Raw genomic sequence first — 11929 nt, forward strand, 5'->3', positions numbered from 1 at the left:
GAAGTCTTCCTCTGCACGTACAGTGTACGTCACCTAACGAAAGGCACCTTTCACATCTGAAGCAGTGTGAAGTGGACTTGTACTGAAACAGTACAAGTCGTAGTGCCGTGTTACACCTGGTAGCACTTTGTAGTCCGTCCAAGGACCACATTTCCCACATTTAACATGGACATGTTAGATGGTAATTGTTGTCAACAGACAGGTCACAAACAATAATGAGTGGAGTAGTTATTTAATGATATAACCGTTCATAGTAGAGCCATCAACGGAATGTCGGACGTTAAAGTACATCGAAACCACGTCCGAAAGATTCTTACAGTTATGCGTAAGCACAAGTTGTACTTAAATTTCAAGAAGTGTATATGCGCTGCAAGCGAAATAACACTTCTTAGATGCATCGTGGGTAAACACGGTATACGCCTGGATCCGGACGAGATCAAGGCGATCAGCGATTGGCCTGTGGCAGTCGATGTAACGAAACCTCAAAAGTTTGTCGGCTTTGCAACGTACCTGCACAAGTTTCCACGCAATTATGCCGAAATAACAGTACATCTTTCTTCTTTGATTGACATCCCCACAAGAATCTTCTGAGGGTTCCTGAAAAGGGCGGTCAGATCCGTCCTCGGAAGAAATGCGTACTGATAGTAGGGGTGGAGCCGACCAACGTAAAACGTTAGATGCGTTCGCATCCTACGTGGCTATTCTATTTTCTACGCATTTCCTCTAAGATTTAGTACACGGAAAGGCCCAATATATTGGGTAGTATCTTGCTGCTACCCACATTAGTGACTACACGCTTAGGTAAGTATACCGTAGAGAGTAGTTCTATGTCAATAATTCTAAATTAAAGAACATTTGCTCTTATAATGTTTGTCTGCGTTCCGTTTCTGACGGTCCACTGCGTTAGCAATGGAATCCTGAACGAAACGGATAGCTGATTCTTGAGCCAGCAGAAATTCCTCTGCTGACCTCTTTGTTTGTCTTTTCCAGTGCGCTTTGTGCGCACTGCCTTGAGATCGTTCTCATCTTCGATGTCGATTGCTTTGACACCGACATCACTCGCATCGTTGGTAACTTCGACGCGTGATGAGCAGGAGCCAGAAATAATTACCCTGTTCGAGTCCACCCCACCCTTATAACTAAAGAATCCCCCCCCCCCTATTGGGTGGGTATGCGTTGTAGACGCATACTCCGGATTGTTGATGGCGAATTCGACCATCGCTTCAATTCGGATATGATTATACGTAACCTCAAAGTATCTTTTCGAGGACGCGATTTATGCGTTCCGTCTGACCATCTGTCTCTGGATGATCAGAAGTTGATGTAGTCATCCGTGTTCCGAAAGATCGGAACATGGATTGGCGAAACTCCGCCGTGAGCCGTGGATCTCTATCCGAGACTATTTCACGGAGTAAACCGTGGAGAATAAATACCGTGTCGATAAATATACGGGTACAGCCCAAAGCCTTAATTGACGCTAAAACTGCAAAAAGATATACCATCTTGCCGAATCTTTTTACAAAAACAAGAATTTCATTGTTTTGATCGTCTTCGGGAAATCCGAAGAGAAAGTCCATAGATACGCACTACAAACATTCTGCCGGAAAGTGGTAGAGGTTGAAGAGGTGTACGGAATGAAGGGCTAGGCTTCGCCCGCTGACATACCTCGCAAGCACGAATGTACTTGTGCATGAACTGATACCGGTGGACCAGTAAAAGTTGCAACTAACTGGGAGACAAGTTTTCTCACGTCCACGATGCTTACTTGTCGGTGCATCGTGACACTCATACATGATGCGCAAGCGCAAATCATTGTGAGTTGGGACGACGACATGTGGAGCGTCGCCGGCAGCGGCTGTAAAGTTTAATAAGCCGTTGCGTGTTGTGTATCGATCGATTTATCACATGATCTTTTAAACGCAGAAGGTCTGTATCTTCTGTGTAGGCTTTTCTCTAGTCATCAGACAAAGTTGGTGACGGAACACTTGTAATGAATATTGCAACAATGGGATTATTTACCCTGTTAAAGTGCGCAGCCGGCTCGAAATCGGGTCGGTGTGATAACGCATCAGCGACGACATTATATCGTCCTGGTATATATTCCACATCAAAATTATACTCCGCGAAGAAGGACATCCACCTCGCCATTCTTTGCGAGAGTTGTGGGCTGTTTACGGCTGTGCGTAATGACGCATGGTCCGTATATACGATGAACGGTCTATTTAACAAGAGATAGACCCTAAACTTAGCCAGTGTTTATTTCATGGCAAGGCTTTCCATGTCATGCTCTGTATAGTTGCGTTCAGTTGGTTGAAGCTGAAGCGAATGACAACAGAGGACGCACTCTGCGCCGTCTGTGTCGTATTGCATAAACGCACAGCCGATTGCAATATCGCAGGCGTCACAGACCTCTTGGAATGGTATTTTTTGATCTGCAATCGCCAATCTTGGCGATTGCATTAAGCTTTGCTAGATAACCATATAAGGAACGCTGACAATCAGCGAACCATGACTACTTTACAATATGCATCACGTTTCCCCTGAAAGCTGATCCTTTCTAAGTGATATAGATAGGAGTGCGGTTGAACGAGTGAGTTCGACCGTAGGAAACGATGCAATCCTGGCATTACTGTCCAACTTAGACAGATGCCCTCCATTCAACTATCGCCAAGTTCATACAACATGACCTTGACGACATGAAGGAAAAAGTAGCCTTGCTGAACCAGCAAGGCTCTCAACAGGCGGAACTGTTGAGGTTGCAACAGGTACAGACCCCTGTACCTGGGATGACGCAAACGTGTCGTCCCGAAACTTTAAAGATTGGCATCTCTAAGTATAGGGGAGTCGAAGAAGACTCCCTTTTGAGATGGTTTGTCGAGTTGGACGATGCCATAAGGGCTCGTCACATCGTCGACGAGCAAATGCAAGTCGCATTTGCTCAGTCAAATTTGGCAGATCGTGCCGAAACTTGGGCACTAGGCCTTAAGTTGCGCGACCCATATGTCTTTGGTTCACTATACGATTTTAAAGCCCGGCTCAAACATACGTTTGAACCGCCTAGGGCTGAGTTCAGAGCTCGTTCAGAACTTCTGCAACTCAAGCGAGGCAAGCGTGACGTTCACGCATATGCCCAGCGCATACGACTCTTAGCGAGTTGTATTACAAATATCCCAGTCCATGAACACACGATAATTACGGTGTTCATGCAAGGTCTTACGGATGGTCCCGTTAAGACCCACCTGTTCCGCTTGGAACTGGATACGCTTGAAGAAGCAATATCCGTTGCGGAACAGGAGGACTTTAGCTTGAGACAGGCTCAAGCTAGTTCGTCGTTGTATCGTCCTCCAAGACGACAATAGTTCGGAGGTACAGACCCATGGACCTCTCTTACGTCGAAAGCGAGAGACCTTGCTTTTCGAGCAATAAGCGATTGCAGTAATGCCATCGCTGCCAAAAATTAGGACACTACGCTCATGAGTTTAGTACGCCACGCCCAGCACCGAAAAGTACTGAACGTAATTATCCAAAAAGGGCAACGTCGCGGGTCCGACGTTGTTGCGAAATCGCAACAGCGAGGCGGACCGCCAAAAAACGGTCGGGGTCAGTAGGGGCGCAATGCCCTACTGATCCAGCAACCTCAAGAAAATTTGCAAATCTCTTGACGAAAATTGCTCCAGACACACAATCATTATGTGTCTCTGCACCTGGTGATGAGATTTCCCACATCACCTTGAAATTAAAAGTGACAAATGATTTGTCATTTAGAGCCCTTGTGGACTGTAAAGCGCCGAATAACTTTATTTGTCGCCAGTCGCTAGAGAGTCGTAGGCTCAAAAATATTGAGCGCGACATCCCTCCAACGGGGATAACGGTGCGTCTAGCGACAGGCGCCAGTAATGAAACGCGTAGTGAAATTTCACTACACATTAAAAGATTTACAGTACGATGATGATTTCATCGTACTGAATTTGGATGATAAATTTGATGTCATCCTAGGTCTACCTTGGCTCAGAAAATATGAGCCAAGGATCAGCCGGCAGCACGATCCGTAAAGATGCCTGCCACTTGTTCATCCGATGGCCATCTTATGAACGTCATGGAGCGTCCACAAGCGTGTGGATGTACCACGAGTGAGTGCGATGGCCTCACTGGTGGTACGGTCGTAAGTACGACTGCACAAGATCACAGTACGGTTACTAATCACCCTGTGGGGTCAGCTGCCGGCGGCTGTGTTAATGCACAGGCAGCGCCGAAGGTCCACCACTCGAAGAGGTCGAGTGGATTGAGATATGAATGTACGCTTGGTGGGCGACATTCAAGGAGTATACCGGTTGCCCCAAAGGGACAACACGATGATCCTAGGTCGAGTAGAAAGTCGGCCGTAGAGGACCCGACTGTGATAGCGCAATCACATTCGGAAGACGTTGAGGGAAGAGGTCCCCACGTACTTGAGGGGAAATCTCCTCAATTAGTTAATGCTGAAGAGACTAGACTTCAGCATCCCGAGGCATTGATCCCTCGGCAGCCTGTGGATAAATCCCAGGAAGAAACCGACACATTGAATGGTTAATGACGGATCAAGAAAAGGCGCTTATACTCTTGATCTGTATGCGCCTGATCAGAAGTTGATACAGTCAGCCGTGTCTCCTGAGATCGGAGCACATTTTGCCAAAACTTCGCCGTGAATCGTGGATTTCTATCGGAGACCAGCTCATGGAATAAACCGTGGAGTTTGAATACCGTGTCGATAAAGACACGGCCACAACCCGGAGCCGTAATCGACTCTGGTACCGCAGCAAGGTGTACCATCTTGCTGAATCTGTCTAAAAAAACAAGGATTTTATTGTTTTTGTGTTCGTCTTCGGAAAATCCGAAGACGAAGTCCATAGATACGGACTGCCAATACTCTGCCGGAAGTGGGAGAGGTTGGAGAGCACAAATGTATTTGCGGACGAACTGATACTAGCGGGGCCAATTAAAGTATCGACTTAGTGTGATGTAAGTCTTATCACGTCCACGATGCCCACTTGTGATGCATCGTGACACTCATAAATGATGCACAAGCGCAAATCATTGTGAGTTGGGACGACGACACGTGGGCTGTCGGTGGCAACAGCTGTGTAATACAGAAAGCCGTTGCGTGTTGTGTATCGATCTGATGGTGATCGATATAAAGCCGGTAAATCTTGAAAAGTTTATATTGAATGGATTTATCAGATAATAACTTTAAACGCAGAAGGTCTTTATCTTCTGTGTAGGCTTTCTTTGTGTCATCAAACAAAGTTGATGACGGGACACTTGTAATAAGTGTTGCAACAGCGGAACTATTTTCACTGTTGGAGTGCGCAGCCAGCTCGAAATCGGGTCGACGTGATGACGCACCAGCGACGACATTAAGTCATTCTTATTTTATATTCCACGGATAAGTAAACTCCGCGAAGAAACTTAGCCACCTCGCCATTCTTTGCGAGAGATAGTGGGCTATTTACGGCCGTGCGTAGTGACGCATGGTCCGTTTATGCGTTGAACGGTCTATCTCCGAGGAGATAGACCCTAAACTTAGCCATTGCATATTTCATGGCAAGGAGTTCCGTGTGGTGCACTAGATAATTGCGTTCGGCTAGTTGCAGCTGACGCATTAGGTAACAGAAGACGCGCTCCGCGCCGTCTGTATCGTATTTCATTAAAGCACAGCCGATTGCGAAATCGCTGGCGTCACAGACTACATGAAATGGTCCGTAATGATCTGCAATCGCCAAGATGGGCGATTGCATCAAGCTTTCCTTGATATTTTCAAAGGGACGCTGACAATCAGCGTTCCATAGCCAAATCTCGTCTTTTTTCAAGAGGACGAGAGATATGAACTGTCCTCGCGGCATAATTGCGGGAGTACTTGTGCAAGTACGCCGCTAATTTAAGGAACTTTCTAAGTCCCATACATCGACCGGAACTGGCCAGTCGGTAATTGCCTTGATCTTTTCGGGATCAGAGCGCACGCCGTGTTTACCGACAATGAACCGAAGAAGCGGTATGTCGCTTGCAGCGAATACACACTTCTTGAGATTTGCGTATAACTTATGCTTACGCATAAGTGTAAGAACCTAACGAACGTGAGTTTAATGAACTTCCACGTTTGTCTTACCGTCCATGTCCCGGCCATGGACGAACACATCGTCAATATTACTCCGTGCGATTTCTCGCTCCAGTCTCAACAGATTCGTTACGCATCTGTTGTATGTTGCGGGGGCGTTACTAAGCCCCTGTGGCATTACTAGCTATTCTCAGAGCATCCCACTGGGAGTGCTCACTGCTGTGTACGGGATATCCCGTTCACGCACAAGGATCTATTAAATTCCATCTATCAGAACCATAGACGAAAAGATAATACTTCTAGATATACCATCTATGATTACATCTTTTCTAGGTATCGCCGTTTGAGCCGGTACCGTTGCAGCATTCAGTTTATTAACTTTGTACACTATCCGCCACCCATCTGTGGCTTTTCGCACACAGAAGGTCGGAGAGCTATGTGGGGAGGTTGACTACCTCACATGGCCCGCTTTTAATCAATCGATAAAGAATTTATCGATCGCATGTACTTGTTCACGAGGCAGTGGCCACTGCTTCATGACACAGTAGTTCGAGCCCGGTTCGAGCTCGATCTAATGTCGAGTGCGTTTATCTTTAAGCAACTCGCATGAAAGTGTGTTTGGGGATTTATCCCTGAAATCAATCAAATCGTTGTATAAGGATTTGTCGTAAGTGAATTTTAGAATTGGTTAGTATATCTATCAATCCGAGTCTTCACATCGAGGACACTTCGTCCATCAATGAGCTGCTAAGATCCCGTTCTCTGCAGAAATTACCGCTGACCGAATTTCAATTTTGTATTCGTCCTCTTTGACGAGTACGCAGATATGCTTGACTCTACCACTATGCAGATTTCTCAAGAATAGCTTGGGCTCTAGGGTTTGTAATTGGGTTCTCTCCGAAATTAACTTCGGAGGCGCATATAGATCAAGAGCATAAGCGCCTACTTTTGAATCGTCGATAACGAAGACATTCAATGTCTCGGTTCCTTCCTGGAATTTATCCACAGGCGGCCGAGGGAACAATCTTTCGGGATGCTGAAGTCTAGTAACTTCAGCATAAACTATTTGAGGAGTTTTCTTTTCAAGTAAGTGGGGACTCATTCCCTTAACGTCATCCGACTGTGATTGCGCTATCACAGTCGGGTCCTCTACGGTCGACTCTCTACCCGACCTAGAATTATCGTGTTGCCTTATTTGGACAACCGTTACTTCCTTGAATGTCGCCCGCTAGGCGTATATTCATGTCTTAATCCACTGGGCTTATTCAAGTGGTGGATCTTCGGCGTTGCCTGTTCATTTGCACAGCCACCGGCAGCTGACTCCACAGTGTGATTAGTAACCACAGCGTGATCTTGTGCAGTCTTACTAACGACCGAACCATAAGTGAGGCTATCGCACTCACTTGTAGTACATCTACACGCCACTGGACGCTCCAAGACGTTCATCAAATGGCATCTGATGAACAAGTGGCAGACATCTATACGGGTCGATGCTGCCAGCTGATCCTTGGCTTGTATTCTCTGAGCCAAGGTAAACTTAAGATGACATCAAATTTGTCATCCAAATCCAGTACGATAAAATTATCATCATACTGTAAATCTCTTAACGTGTAGTGAAATTTCACTACGCGTTTCATAACTGTTATCGATGCGCCTATCGCTAGACGCACCGTCATCCTCGTTCGAGGGATGTCGCGCTCAACATATTTGAGCCTACGACCCTCTAGTGACTGGCGACGAATAAAGTTATTCGACGCTCCGCAGTCCACTAGGGCTCTAAGTGACAAATCATTTGTCACTTTCAACTTCAAGGTGATGAGGGATACCTCATCACCAGGTGCAGAGACACATAATGATTGTGTGTCTGGAGCAGATTTAGTCAAGAGATTTGCAAATTCTCGTGAGATTGCTAAATCAAAAATGCGTTGCGACCCTACTGACATCGAGCGTTTTTTTGGGCGGCCTCGTTGTTGCGATTTCGCAAGAACGTCGTACCCGCGACCGTTACCCTTTTTGGCATTCGGTCCATAATTACGTTCAGTATCTCTCGGTTCTGGGCGTGGAGCACTATTCATGAGCGTAGTGTCCTAACTTCTGACTGCGATCTCAAATTTGCAATCGCTTTTTGTTCGAAAAGCAAGGTTTCTTGCATTCGACATAAGAGAGGTCCATAGGTTCTGGACCTTCCAGTTCGTGTCGTCTTGGAGCACGATATGATAACGAACTAGCTTGAGCCTGTCTCAAGCTAAAATTTCCCTGTTCTGCAGCGGATATTGCTTCTTCAAGCGTATCAAGTTCCAAGCGGAACAGATGGGTGTTCACGGGACCATCCGTAAGACCTTGCATGAACAACGTAATCATCGTGTGTTCGTGAACTGGATTGTTCGTGATACAACTCGCTAAGAGTCGTACGTGCTGGGCATTAGCGTGAACATCACGCTTGCCTTGCTTGAGTTTTAGAAGCTCCGATCAATCTCTGAACTCAGCCCTAGGCGGTCCAAATGTCTGCTTGAGCCGGGCGTTAAAAAGCCTCTAGCGGTTCAAAGACATATGGGTCGCGTAACTTAAGGCCTAGTGCCCAAATTTTGGCACGACCTGCCAAATTTGAGTGAGCAAATGCGACTTGAATCCGCTCGTCGACGATATGAGGAGCTCTTATGGCATCGTCCAGGAGTCTTCCTCGACTTCTCTATACGTAGAGATGTCTATCTTTAAGGTTTTGGGACGACGCGTGTGCGTCATCCCAGGTACAGGGGTCTGTACCTGTTGTAATCTCAACAGTTCCGCCTGTTGAGAGCCTTGCTGATTCAGCAAGGCTACTTTTTCCTTCATCTCGTCAAGTTTATGTTGTATGAACTTGGCGACGGTTGAATGGAGGGCATCTCTGTCTAAGTTGGACAGTAATGCCAGGATTGCATCGTTTCCTACGGATGAACTCATTCGTTCAACCGCACTCCTTTCTATATCACTTAGAAAGGAGTAGCTTTCAGGGGAAACGTGATGCGTATTCCCACTACCATCTAACATGTCCATGTTAAATGTGGGAAGTGTGGTCCTTGGACGGACTACAAAGTGCTACCAGGTGTAACGGGGCACTGCGACTTGTACTGTTTCAGTACAAGTCCACTTCACACTGCTTCAGATGTGAGTGGTGCCTCTCGTTAGGTGACGTACACTGTACGTATAGAGGAAGACTTCTCTTAAGGCAAGTTAGCTTAAGAGTGTAAAATGAAAACTGTATTAATATAGTTAAGTGTCTTGTTAATCTATCTTTGTAAATGTTGTCTTAACTATAAACTAATACTAAACATGTAAATGAATTCTTATCTATCTTATCTNCTACAGCTGATTAGTCTGCGGAATAAATAGATATAATGGCCTATACCTATTTATGGATAATAATTCAGGGTACTACTATATAAAGTAATATCCTCCAAATATTATCTACCTTTTAGATAATATATTAATTAACAACCTTTAAGTGTTAATTTCAGGTAACGATACACCCCGTTACAGCTTCTGTACATGTCCACCTCAGTGTAACGGTACATGAAACTAACACCTAAAGGTTGTAAAATAATATTATATCTAAAAGGTAAATAATATTTGGAGAATATTACTTTACATGGTAATATTCTAAAGCTTAACCACTGGTAGATACAGACCATTATATCTAAGTTCTCCGCGGTCCAGTCAGCGCTGGACGCGCGCAAAGAGAAAGACAGATAATACTTTATTCATGTATTGTATTAGTTTACAATTTAGCTAGGTCAAACAGAAGAACTTAACTATTTTAATAAAGTTCTTAAGTAACCCTCTTTAAAGCAAGTATTTAAAAAAGAGTCTTCCTCTGCACGTACTAGTGTACGTAAAGTGTCGTCACGGGAGCGGTAATTCGGCTCCTCCTGCGTACTTACTAAGCAGAAAGTAGTTTTCAGACTGATTAATATTAATTAAAAATGCCATCTCTGTAGATAACACTTATATGTATTGCGAGCGTATATTTCTAGATATCTTGCGTAACGGATGACGCTAGCCGTCATCTATCCTAATGTGAATGCAGCCATCTGCATCACATACACAAGAATTGGTCATAAATGTGAGCCACGCCCGAGTGGTGGGTCTACTTACTTTATTACAGTGATTGACCATCCCCTTATGCACAACAAGTGTACTTAACGGGGACTGTGTAGAATAAGGGCAATTTTGGCACGTTACACCATCCCCCCTCATAGAACGAATTTAAGTTTTAAATTCGTTCAAACGAGGATCTGCGAGCAGCTTAACGCACCGCTAGTTCTCTCAATCACTTTAGCGACCTTGTTTACACACACGGCGCCCAAGATGCCACCGAAAAAAGGCCACGTTGGTGAATCGTCTGCTAAGACGCCCACTCAACCTCGCACTAAGCGCACGCGCCGGCAGCGTCTTATGCCTTAGTCGAAACGCCAACAGCTACTGCTGCTGTCGCGTTAACAGGGCTTAAGGATTTATCACACTTTGACAGTGAGGATATTGATCCATCGATCACTGTCGACTACAATGAGTCGACACCGTTGCCATCACCTCATAGTAGCGATGCGGACAACGAGCTTATGAGGAAGGATGATGGCGCATTATTGCCCATCCAAACTTCTCTCACGGCTCACAACATGGAGACAGCAACATTTACGAATGCGGTCTCGTCGTCTGCGTTGGATAGCGCAGCGACCATTAATGAGAGCGCTGCCCATAAAGGCGCAGCTGGGTAAAACCACAACGCCTTATGCTCAGACAATTATTCTGACATAGAAGATTTGGAGCCTAAAGCTCCGCCAACGACACGTGAACGTGCTCAGTCGGTGTCACAAGCCAGTGGTTTGAACGTGGTTATATGACGGGTGGCATATCACGGATGCCCCCTAAATCTAAATGGCCTCGTTTCAACGGGCCAGGAGCGTCGCTCCTAGAGCGCGCTCGTTTAGACGGACAAAATTATTATGGCGTCTTTTAGTCATAGAAGGCTCAGGGAAAATCTTTGGGCGTATTTTCCCGATCCCGGTCGTGTTGTGTTGCGTTCAAATGAAACACCCGACCAATACAAATACGAGGCGGATTCACGCGCCGCATCTATCCGCATTCCGATGCGATAAAACAGCGGTCCCAGCAAATTAATTTTGCCCGCTTGCGTGTGAAAGAATGGCGGTACTGTACACACAGTAATTGCATTTTTAGGCCAGGTAGCCGTACTTAATGGTAATTTTTCACCCACTCTAAAGCGTTCATTATTTTTGCGAGCATTTTGGTCCGCATATTCTTTTTGCTTGTCCTGTGCGCTTGCCATCGCGTCACGGGCTTTTCGTGCGATTGCTAATCGCTCATCCACAAAGCGTTGAGCCTCCCTCACGCTTTAAGCATCAAACTCGCCTATGTCACCGCTGAGAGGTCGGTCATAAGGCGTAGTTTTATTGACCACTGCTAAACTAGCAGGGTCACGAGGGCAAGTTTCTGTCGTTGAGATGATACCTACGCGGGTGATCGTCATATTGACGAAACTGTGTCCCTTTTTCGCACCGAGCAGAGTAAGGGGCCTTCCCCCAGTAAGACTCGGGTTGCGCACAAAGAGACTGGCGTCCGAGGATGGCGCAGTCCGTTAATATAAAACGGTGTCTTACCCGTACTGGCGTTGGACACTGTTATTTATAGCGAACTCCACAAAGAGCAATTGCTTGCTCACTCTTTGGGAGTTGCTGTTGTGCGCAAGACATCCACCACGACCCGATTGGCACGTTCTATTTGGCCATCGGTCTGGGGATAATCTGCGGTCGACATGTGGAGCTTGCTACCTAGCAGCTCGAA

Source organism: Bremia lactucae, linkage group LG6 (assembly GCF_004359215.1).
Source record: "Bremia lactucae strain SF5 linkage group LG6, whole genome shotgun sequence".
NCBI classification, from domain to species: domain Eukaryota; phylum Oomycota; class Peronosporomycetes; order Peronosporales; family Peronosporaceae; genus Bremia; species Bremia lactucae.